Source organism: Macrobrachium rosenbergii, chromosome 4 (genome assembly GCF_040412425.1).
Source record: "Macrobrachium rosenbergii isolate ZJJX-2024 chromosome 4, ASM4041242v1, whole genome shotgun sequence".
NCBI lineage: Eukaryota > Metazoa > Arthropoda > Malacostraca > Decapoda > Palaemonidae > Macrobrachium > Macrobrachium rosenbergii.
Window position 1 is genome coordinate 65,985,619 of NC_089744.1, and position 12,403 is coordinate 65,998,021.

The following is a 12,403-nucleotide window of genomic DNA, read 5'->3' on the forward strand; positions in this document are numbered from 1 at the left end:
ACGCGGAGGTTTGGAGGGTTATTCTCTTAAGGGGGGTTTACACGGTCAACGGTTCGTCGAACGCGGTTCGCAGACCTGTGTTTGAAGTGATGTTCGAACGTGTGAATCGGGTATTTGGTTGTCGAACACATTGTCGAACGATTTGAAGAAAGTCTGTTCGAGCCTGACTTTGTGGGCGGGGCTTCATTGTCCACAAACCGTTTGAATGTGAGAACGCGTGTCGAACATCAAACTTCAGTTTATAGTTGTAGTAGTAACAACAGTAGCAACACCAATGACTTTGAGGTCATGAGATGTCGCACTATTTTGCTCGTGTAGCAGTGAAGTCTATTATCTAAGATGCATTCATTTAGCTGCGGTGGTATTCGCTTAATGCGGACGGTTATTTCTCTTAGGCCACATTAGCGGCGAAGTCTATTTTCTAGGGGCGTTTATTTAGCTGATGCGGTAGTCGCATAGTGCAGAGATTCTTAGGTTAACCAGATAGAGGAATTCCTTTTAGTCTTTAGAATTCTTAGGCAACAGTGATAATATAATCACATGAACTTAGGTTTAGTACATTTTAAGTATCTTAGTCTTTGATAGTTTCCTATGAGAGTCCAAGGGGTACTCTAGTAGGCTAGGCTATTTTGTCAGCACCCAAGATACTTCTTCGCTTGTCGATCGTCGGACCTTATCCGGAGGATCAGCGGCTCGGCACACTGCTTCATTTCCCTCCATACATGAGAGGCTATGAATAGCCACATGGGAGGTCACAGTACTCCTCCATACATGAGAGGTTCTGAAGAACCACATGGGAGGTCGACGGACTGAGACAGTTCGGACCTGACAGGCGATCAAAGTACTTTCCATCATGTCTCATCACCAAAAGCAACGATTGATAAGGTGAGTGTTTAACTAGATAGGTATCCTAGCAGAGAGTACTGACCTGACTCTCCAACAGGTCTCTTCACTGAAACCATTGATTGATATGGTGAGTGTTTGGCTAAATGGATATCTTATGCAGAGCAGATTGGTGAGCTACCATCTCTGCGGTTGTCAAAGGGCGTGCAATAGAATTGATCCCTCCTCCTCTAAATGTTGTTAATCGGGCTAATTCAGGTGTTCAGGAGTGTATTGCAATATGAAGTTTTCATAATAAAACTAATATTGTAATACTTACCTGAACACCTGAATGATTCCCACCCTCCTTCCCCACATCAATTTTGACCTTGAATAAAGCAATTGACGAAAATGGGGCGTGTCGGCGCACACCTGTGTCAGTGTTGCCAACCGTATGTTATGATAGCTCAAGTGACAAGATTTTACCTGCAGCGTTGGTAACGCTGGCTGTTAAAATTCCCACTATAGTGGGATGGGTAGTTGAGAGTTGTTCGGGGTAGTGGGATTAAGGGCTAATTCAGGTGTTCAGGTAAGTATTACAATATTAGTTTTATTATGAAAACTTCATTTTTGGGGAGCCTAGGAGTACTGAGTACTTGGAGTACCCTCCAGTCTTGTGGTTTTAATGGTTGGGTATTGTGTTTTTAATTTGGTTATTTGGTGGTTATGGTGACTATTTGCTCTGTTTATTTTATGTGGTACTGTGCCTTGGGCAGGGGCATCTTGTTTTACTTCGCTAGCCCTTGGGAATTAGTCCACCGCTACAAAGCACCCTCTGTAGTGGTAGGCCCTCAAGGCTTTACTGCCTCGCCTCTACTGGATAAAATGAGCGCCAACCAGAGGCAGTGTCTACCTGTAGCAGCTCTCTTATCAGATAAGGTTCAACAACATTGATTCAATGTTAGCAAATTTCTATTCTCAAGCCCATTACTATTAATAATGTTTTGGGGTAGATATGTCCAACCTTCCCACCTCCTTTCAGTGTGGGACTCAGCTATGTAATTACTGGGTAAGTTACTTATATAAAAATGACATTTTTATAATAAAATAAAGTTTTATATATACTTACCCAGTAATTACATGATCGGAACCCACCTGCCTCCCCTCACATGGACATAAGGGCATAAACAAATTGACACTCTTTGCTATGTTGTATCTCTTCTTACACCCAAAAATGGGCCGGGCACGTCGCCATAACCAAAACAAACTAGCGTGACCTGCAATTTCAAAATTTTAAGTTGCCAGTTAGAAGCAACTAATAGCTATGTAATTACTGGGTAAGTATATATAAGACTTCATTTTACTGTATTATAAAAATGTCATTTTTCTTATTTTGCTTAATCTTAAACGCCTATTGGGCGTATCATCGGTCGACTAAAATTGTCTGTTGGGTGCCGAGTGGACATACCGTATGTCGACTACAAAAATTTCAACCTTTGGTCAACTTTGACTCGACCGAAATGGTCGAAAAACGCAATTGTAAGCTAAAACTCTTACATTCTAGTAATATTCAATCATGTACCTTCATTTTGCAACAAATTGGAAGTCTCTAGCACAATATTTCGATTTATGGTGAATTTTTGAAAAATCTTTTTCTTACGCACGCCTGGTAACTCAGCCGAAAATTTCATAAATTCTTTCATCATTTTGTCGTAATTTTTGCACTGTTCTATATTAGCTGTTACATAAAGTTTTATATATGAAAATGTGCGCAATTTCATGTACAATACAGCAAAATACAACCCATGGTTGTAGCTTATGTTAGTCGTTACATAAAGTTTTATATATGGAAATGTGCACAATTTCATGTAGAATACAACAGAAAATAACTCATGGTTGTAGCTTTTATCAGTTTTGAAATATTTTCATATAAATCACGATAACTGCCAAAATTTCAACCTTTGGTCAACTTTAACTCGACTGAAATGGTGAAAAAACGCAATTATAAGCTAAAACTCTTACATTCTAGTAATATTCAATCATGTACCTTCATTTTGCAACAAACTGGAAGTCTCTAGCCCAATATTTCGATTTATGGTGAATTTCTGAAAAAAAATTTTTTCCTTACGTCTCTTGTGTGGTAACTCGGCCAACATCTCAGAAATTCTTTCGTCATGTTGTCGTAATGTTTGCATCGTTTTACATTAGTCATTACATAAACTTTTATATATGAAAATGTGCGCAATTTCATGTAGAATACAACAGAAAATAGCTCATGGTTGTAGCTTTTATCAGTTTTGAAATATTTTCACATAAATCACGATAACTGCCAAAATTTCAAGCTTCTCAACTTTAACTCGACCGATATGGTAAAAACGCAATTGTAAGCTAAAACTCTTACATTCTAGTAATATTCAATCGTTTAACTTCATTTTGCAATAAATTGGAAGTCTCTAGCACAATATTTCGATTTATGGTGAATTTTTAAAAACATTTTCCTTACGCTCATGCTGTAACTTGGCCGAACATCTCGAAATTCTTTCGTCTCGTTGTCGTAATATTTGCACCACTTTAAATTAGTCGTTACATAAAGTTTTATATATGAAAATGTGCACAATTTCATGTATACTACAACAAAAAATAACTCATGGTTGTAGCTTTTATCAGTTTTGAAATATTTTCATATAAATCACGATAAATAGAAAAAATTCGACTTTTGGTCAACTTTAACTCGACCGAAATGGTCGAAAACTGCAATTGTAAGCTAAAACACTTAGTCTAGTAATATTCAATCAATTAGCTTCATTTTTCAACAAATGGGAAGTCTCTAGCACAATATTTCGATTTATGGTGAATTTTTGAAAAAAACATTTTTTTACGTCCGCACGTTACGAATTCATGTATCATTTTGTGATAATATTTTCTCTGTGTTGCTTTGATCATTTTAAAATTTGTTATATACCAAAATCATTGCAATTTAGTGTACAATACAACTAAAAAAAATTAACTCATTAGCTTTAACCGTTTTGCTTACAGCGCGATTTGTATACAATTATATACGAGTTTTTTTTTCGCTGTCATATATTCCAATATTTATATATGATAATGAGATTTTTCCATTTCTGATGGTTGCATACTAAACTTCAGGCAATGACAAAAAAATGAGCCAAAAATGAACTCTTAATCTTAAAAACTAAGTGTGCTGTGATTTTTGAAAAAACTTTTTTCCGCTTCAGCGCTAACTCACGAACCGCGCGGCATATGGGAGACGTTTTTGTAAATAGGGCTTCGGCATTAAAGGGTTAAATTGCACTGAAATCAAACAAAACTAGGATACATTATTTGCCCAAATCTATCATTGACAACATTACCTGCAGCAGTTCTGTATGAACTGTAGTTCTCATTATCGTGTAAACCTTTGAAAACTGGTTGAACAGTAGCTGCCTTCTTAGTTACCAGAAGGATACCACTTACATTCACAAACTTGAAAAATTACTGGTATATCAGTAAGAAATACAGTTTCAGATTTTTTCTACCTATCAGATCGATATATTGGCATCAGATCATTTGCACAGGTCATCTTCTTAGTATTCTTAATAAATCTAATAACTATTTTTAAGCCCTTACAAATATACTGGTTAAATACTTTACACTTATTTATGGTGCATTTTTTCTGTATTTTGAATTAATTTTATAGTACAGGTATATTGATTTTTCAAAAATAAATTCATAATTTCTGAGGTGGGGACACCCTCATGACTTGAGGAACGGGGGAATTACATTAGAATATTAAAAACAGAAATCGCTAAAAACCACATCAAAATACACCAGAAAAATTATATGTCAACAGTGATGCATCTAACCTACACTAAGCTAGGGCCTGTCTTCACTAGGAAAGACATTGCCCTCTTCCCCACCTTAGTCTGACTCAGAGTGTTGTAAATCCTTTCTGACAAAATGGTTAAAATAGCTCTATTTTTCAATCTGAAATACTGCATTCTAGAAGGGTTCCCTTAACATATGAAAAATGGTAAGTACAATACTGCTGCCTTTTAATCTTAAGGATAAGGGAGCCCAAATACTGTATGCTGTAATTTTCTCAATGTGCATACACATTGCTTTATAACACTGGAGGCAACACTTAATGTGTATGTAAAAAATAACATTTTTAAATACCTAACTTCCCTGGTAATTACATATATATAGCTTTATCCCGCCGATTCGTCGCGCACACGGCAGAAATTCAAAATTCGCGGCAATCGCCGATAGATGGTCAGGTGGCCATACCTGAGCGCCCTCTACCAGGTACTTAGAACCATTCCCAATTGTCCTCAGAAATTCCCTGCCGTCGTTCTATCAACACGTTAGAAATTTGCTCTACTTTGGTTTGCTTTACTACAATTGGTGAAGTACCCATTACTTGTTTGGTTTTCATTGATGGCTTTCGCTGATTTTGGATTTTCCCTGGATTTTTCTTTTCTCATTGTTAGCCTATTTGGTCGGTTTCTGACTGTAACAATTGTTCTTTGTACTTGCTTTTCAAGATGGCTGACCCTGTTGTTAGAATGTGTGTTAGGGGATGCAAGAACCGGCTTCCCAAGGCTGCTCTTGATCCCCACACAGTTTGTAAGAAATGCAGAGATCATGTGTGTGCATTTGATGATAGATGCAAGGAGTGTGAAAGTTTGTCCGAGAAAGAGTGGAGAGAGTATGATCGCTATGTGAGGCGATTGGAAAAGGACAGAATTAGGAGAGCTAGATCTTCCAGTGTCCTTTCAGCTAGGTCTTCTGATAGTCAAGTCCTTTCTAACTTGTCTGATACTAATATTCCTGATCCTAACCCAAAGGTTATAGTACCCGATCCTCCTGCGGAGTCGGGAGTAAGTAATCCGTCTTTAAAGGATATAATGGCTGCTATTTCGGCCATAGGAGTTTCTGTGCAATCCCTTTCTTCGGATAGGGAAGTGATGTGGGGGGCAGTGCATAGTTTGCAACAAAAGCTCGGTGACAGTGTTAGTGCAGTGGAGGGTGCGTCCGTTCGTGTCTGTCACGCTCCTAGCCCTAGACCTCTTCCATGCTCCCCAACCCCTGGGAGAAGGAACGTCGACAGGCTAAGGGAGGTGAGAGACGTTGAACAACGAGCAGACGTCCCCTCGGCGATCCTGTTGACGCATCCCAGGGCGCTCCCCCTCGCGCCGCAGGAAAGGCGAGATGAGGACGTGTTCGTCTTCCTCGGATGACGCAAGACCCAGACGTGGTTGGCGTCAATCACAAGAATCTAGACCTATCAAGAGACACAGGTCCCCCTTCCCGCTCCAACAACCCTCTTGCAGCAAATGGAGCTCTCCAGAGAGATTCCTGTCGGAAGAAGACGGCGTTTCTGCGCTAAACAGAGCGTAAGGCGCATATCTCGTCGGAGGAAGAAGACGTATACATTACTTCAGTTCACGCTTCTCCCCGCCCCAGAATGGGGCGTGTCGCAAGCTGCGTCACCACCTCTTCATCAAAAGATCCCAGCTAGAGTCTCCGAAGTTGTGGAAGCTCGTGCAGTGCCATCTCCAGTTGTTTCCCAGCAGCAAGTGGCACCTCAAGTAAAGTTCTTGTCGGAAGTCAGCAGTCCCTTGCGTCTCTCTTTGACTCTTACAAGTCGCAAGGACTAAGAGAAGAAACACACAGAAGGAATCTAAGGACGTCAACAGACCCAAGAAGAGGGTAAGGCAAGAATCAGAACAACAAGGCGCTAACAGCCAGCAAGAGACAAACTCGCGGCAAGTTGCAGCGCTCATAGACGCTTCCCGCAACAAGCCGCACGAGTGACGGGAGGGGACAAGGATCGTGAAGCTCCCTCGCAGCAAGTTGGACGCATGCGTGGCGCTTGCGCAAAGCAACACGATACACACGTTTCCCCACTCGTTCGACATCGGAAATAGCGGATCCTTTGGAAGAGATCTCGGAAGAGGAAACTCAAGAAACTCTTCATGCCGCTGATCTGAAAAGACTTCTTACTCTTTTGGCGGACTTATTTCCTAACGATTTTCAACAGGCCGTACCTCGGAGTCCTTCCTCGCAATATTTGATGGGTAGACCCCAGAAGTCTTCCTCATTCAAGAAGACAGTGTTGGCCAAATCAGTGAAGAGAGCCTTTTCGACACTGAATGATTGGATTTTGAAGAAGAAGGAACAAGGAAAGACAACTTTTTCCTTTCCCCGACAAGATTGGCTTCTAGATCCAGTGTGTGGTACGAGACTGGGGAAGCTCTCGGTTTGGGAGTTCCTGCCTCCTCCCAAGGGACTTCTCCAGACTCGTTGACTCTTCACGGAGAACAGCCATGACAAAAGCCAAGGTTCTGTGGTCCACTTCGAGTTGGATCATTTGCTGAAAGGCGTCTTCAGAACTATTGAAGTCTTCAGCTTGATGGACTGGACTCTTGCAGCTCTTGCAGAGGTTTCAGATGAGAAGAATGACACGCAAATGCACCTTATTGCCTGTCTCGATAAAGCTGTGAGGGACGGGTCGGTCGAACTTTCTGCCCTTTTCACAGCAGGTGTTATCAAGAAACGAGCTATGCTGTGTTCGTTCGTGTCTTCTGGAGTGACTATAGCTCAGAAATCTGAACTGTTGTATGCTCCCTTATCTAAACAGCTCTTCCCTTCAGAGCTGGTTAAGGATTTATCAGCAGCCCTTGCGCAACAATCAACGCAAGATCTGATCACAAGGACTGCTAGGAAAGTTCTTCCGGCAAACTTTTTAGCCAGGAAGGACAAGGAAGCTCCTCCTACGCGTCAGCCCTTTCGTGGGAGAGCCCTTTCGAGAGGAAGTCAGAGAATGGCTGCTGGAGGACAACCGTAAGAACCCCAAGCAGCAACCCAAATCCAAGAAATGATCACAACAACCTCCAGACACAAGTGGGAGCCAGGTTATCCCACTTTTGGCAAGAGTGGAGCCAAAGGGGAGCGGACGTATGGACAGTCGAAGTTTTGAAGGAAGGATACAAGATTCCCTTCTAAGGAAGCCCCTCTTTCACAAGAACCGTTAGAGTTGACAGCTACTTACTCGGGAGCAAAGCAGCAGCTCTTCAAGAACAGGTGACCCAGATGCTATCAAAAGCAGCAATAGAAGAGTAAAGGACCTCGTCAGAGGTTTTTACAACAGACTTTTTCTGGTACCCAAGAACTCGGGGTTGGAGACCAGTTCTGGACGTAAGTCCACTGAACAAAATGCGTAAGCAAAGTCAAGTTTGCCATGGAGACATCTGCGTCAGTCCTAGCAGGCACCAGACAGGAAGACTGGATGGTTTCGATGACCTACAGGACGCGTATTTTCACGTACCAATTCACCCAACTACAGAAAATATCTGAGGTTTGTGCATCTCGGGACAACCTATCAGTTCAGAGCACTTTGTTTTGGACTAAGCACGGCTCCTTCGTTTTCTCTCGAGTGGCATCGAACGTAGCTCACTGGTTACATCTAAAAGGGATACAGATATCGTTGTACCTGGACGACTGGCTAATCAGAGCCAGATCGCAAGCAAAGTGTCTGGAGGATCTACAAGTTACAATGAATTTGACGCAACAGTTAGGTCTGGTAGTAAATCTAGCCAAATCACAGCTAACGCCTTCACAGGACATCATCTACCTGGGGATGAGGATTCAGTCAGTGGTTTTTCGGGCTTTTCCAGCCCCGAAACGCATTCTAGATTGCTTAGAAAAGGTGAAGCTCTTTCTAGGGAGATGGACCTGTTCGGCGAGGAGTGGATGAGTCTGCTGGGGACCCTCTCCTCGATCGAACAATTCGTCTCCCTGGGAAGACTACATCTACGTCCACTTCAGTTCCATCTGTCAAGCTATTGGAAAAGAGGCCAAGATCTGGAGACGTGGATTCCGATCCCTCTGGGAATCAAAAATCATTTGAGTTGGTGGAACGACCCCAAAAAACTTCAATTAGGCCTCGAACTTCAACAAAAGAACCCCGAACTAGTGTTGTATTCAGGCGCATCGGACATGGGATGGGGTGCAACGCTGGGGAAGGCGAGATCTCAGGTCTATGGGAAAACCATCAGAAGAAATGGCATATAAATGTCAAGGAACTGGTAGCCATTCATCTTGCACTAGTCCACTTTCAGGAGAAGGTCCAGAACAAGATTGTACAGGTCAACGCCAGACAACACCACAGCGATGGCCTACATCAGGAAACAGGGTGGCACTCATTCGGATTCCCTTTACGAGGCAGCAAAAGATCTCCTGCTGTGGGCAGAAACGAACAACAACTCTGATCACCCGGCTTCATAGAGGGAGAGAAGAACGCGTCAGAGCGGATCTTCTCAGCAGAGGAAGACAGGTTCTCACGACAGAATGGACCTTACATCACGATGTGTGCAACAGGCTTTGGAATCTGTGGGGAGAACCGTCAATAGACCTCTTTTTAGACACAGAGAACGAAGAGGTTACCAGTCTACTGCTCTCCAGTCCCAGACCAGGAAGCAGTGGCAGTGGACGCCTTCCTCATGAATTGGGAGGGACTAGACATGTACGCTTTTCCTCCATTCAAGATCCTAGACAGAGTCATGAAGAAGTTCAGAGAGTCGAACGACGCCTCCATTTTGGCCCATGAGACCATGGATCACGGAGGTGATGGAGTGGCTAGTAGACACCCCCAGATCGTTACCTTGTCGGAACGATCTACTCAGACAGCCACATATAGAGAGATACCATCAAAATCTCCTCGCTCTCAACCTAACTGCCTTTCGACTATCGAAAAACTGGCAAGAGCGAAGGGCTTTTCAAGGAAGCTGCAAGAGCCATCGCGAGGCGAGGAGAACGTCCACACTCAAGGTGTACCAATCAAAGTGGGGCGTATTCAGGGAATGGTGCAGGAAAAATAACATTTCCTCTTCCAGTACCTCTCTAACTCAACTGGCAGATTTTCTTCTGCATTTGAAAACCCAAGGAAACCTAGCAGTATCTACCATCAAGGGATACCGCAGCATGCTTGCTTCCGTCTTCCGTCACAGAAATATTGATATCGTGTCGGAGACAAGGACCTCACGGATCTCATAAGGTCTTTTGAGACAGTTAAGAGGAAGGACAACCCGACCCCCTCTTGGAATTTGGACGTAGTCCTAAAATTTTTAACCTCGAATAGGTTTGAACCTCTCGACAAGGCTTCATGGAAGGATCTCACTAAGAAGACCCTTTTCCTGGTCGCTTTGGCTACAGCCAAGATGGTAGGAGAACTACAAGCCTTTAGCAAGAAAGTAGGCTTCAATGGGGAAAATGCAGTCTGCTCACTTCAACTTGGTTTCTCGCTAAAAATGCGAGAACCCTTCTCAACCATGGCCCAGATCTTTTTCCATACCAGGGCTGTCTCATTTAGTAGGACAGGAAAAGAGAGGCCTTTGTCCAGTTAGGGCCCTAAAAGTTTATCTACAGAGGACCAGAAACATGAGAGGTCAGACAGATCACCTCTGGTGCTCAGTGAAGAAACCTTTCGTTACCCTTATCAAAGAATGCACTGGCGTTCTTTATCCAGGACTTAATAAGGGAAGCTCACCAAGAATGTGACGAGAAAAGCTCCCAAATCCTCAAAGTCAAAGCGCCGCGAAGTAAGAGCTGTGGCGACCGATGGCTTATAGACACAACAGGTCTATGAAATCGATTTTGGAAGCGACTTTTTGGCGAAGCAAATCTATCTTCGCAGATTGTTACCTGAAAGAAGTACAGACCCAATATGAGGATTGCTGTTCCCTGGGTCCGTACGTTGCCTTTGGCGCCGTAGTTGGAGAGGGTACTACTGCCTCTACCCTATAACCTTTTTTTTGTATTATACCCTTGCCTTTTTCTTGATTTGAACTCACAGGTTGTCTGTGAAGGTTGTTGCAACCTTCCACAGTCTGGGGTTGCAAGTCTAAGTTAGGTTTATGGAGTGTGTTATTTTTAGTGGGTCAGGTGGTCAGCTCTTTGTCCATGGCTATGCCAGGATAGCAAGGGTGGTGGTCTAGTCATGTTAAGGTTGAGGACCGTGTGACAGCCCCATAGAGACTTTCTACAGCCCCTGGATGGGTCGCTGGGTCTCTCAAGGAATGCAGGCAATGAGGCAGGATAATTATGAAGCCAGCTTCCTTATCAGGTAAGAACCAGAGTATGTTTACAGCTAATATTTAGTGTTTAGTAATTATACGAATTCCCAACGGTGTTTTGGTTCTCTAACCCACCACCAATGGTGTCAATCAGCTATATATATGTAACTACCAGGAAGTTAGATATTTAAAAATGGTATTTTCATTATAAAATAAGTTTTTAAATATACTTACCTGGTAGTTACATATATAAAAGAAACCCTCCCTCCTCCCCTCTGAGAACAGGGGCATGGAATTTCTGAGGACAATTGGGAATGGTTCTAAGTACCTGGTAGAGGGTGCTCAGGTATGGCCACCTGACCATCTATCGGCGATTCTTGCAAATTTTGAATTTCTGCCGTGCTGATAATCAGAAATAAAGCTATATATATGTAACTACCAGGTAAGTATATTTAAAAACTTATTTTATAATGAAAATACCATTTTGTACTGATGATGGTGAATACTGAACTGAATTCAGATTGGAAATGATGGGTCAGGCAGTCACAACTGTGTACCATGTTTGGTTTAAGAGGTCACTTGACTTTAGAGAGATGTAACATGTCTCGGTGATTGGTAAAGTAACTTATGTGCTTGTGTTTCATGTTGCATGGTGTTTTTCGTGCATTTGTTTTATCATAAAGATTACTACAAGTTGTTTAATCATTATTCCAGTAACATAATAATAAGGTGTTTCTTAAGTTTTCTTAAAAGCATCTTAATCCGCTTTCAAACCATGGTCGCACAAGCTTACTTTTTTTATTTTTAAAATTGTAATGTAACTTTTTTATATTGTTATAATAATATTCTTACATTTTTTCCTGGCCCCATCTCCTTCATTGTGATGTTTTCATTCATTATTGTTAAATGTCTAGTGATAGGTACTCCAGGTGCTTTCTAAGAAATTACTCATTCATGATGGTCTTGAGTCTGACAGTTCCTTGTCTTATTAAGGTTCCTCCTAACCTCAGTAGATGTTACATTCTCTGCTGTTTCATCTGTCTCATCAGCATCTTTCAGTTCATAGTCACCGACTTCATGTCGAAAGTTCCTAAAGCTCTGCCACAGTGGTTCAGTTTTTATTCTTTTAAACTTAAGAGTGTCAATTTTCATCTTTTATACAGTATAGCATGCTTTTCAAAGAGCTGCATTTTTCCTGTATTTCTTTCCAACTTTATTTGCTCCCTTTTTATCTTTTATATTCTCTTATCCTTTTCAGAGCTTGTGCTTTTCAGTATCTATGTATAAATATAAAAGTTTATTTTTCTTGTGGCACTATAGGAATAACACAGAGTTCCACACTCCTTTTCTCATTGCTTCCAGGAATAAATAAGTCTGTAGCTTTGTGGAAATTGGACTGAAGACAAGAGTTTCATGCTAGTTTATGAAAATAGGAAATATTGCTGGATTTTAAACATACAACAAATAGTGTACAGTGTGAATGGGATGTCTGTTAAAATTAATAG

At 41.8% G+C, this 12,403-nt stretch overlaps 1 protein-coding gene across 6 annotated transcripts in view; it reads left to right on the top strand.

Annotated features, from left to right (window-relative positions):
- The window catches only part of LOC136835440 (BCAS3 microtubule associated cell migration factor-like), a 349,957-nt gene that overhangs the window by 17,714 nt on the left and 319,840 nt on the right, over positions 1-12,403 (top strand). The gene's annotated exons all lie outside the window — the stretch shown is intronic.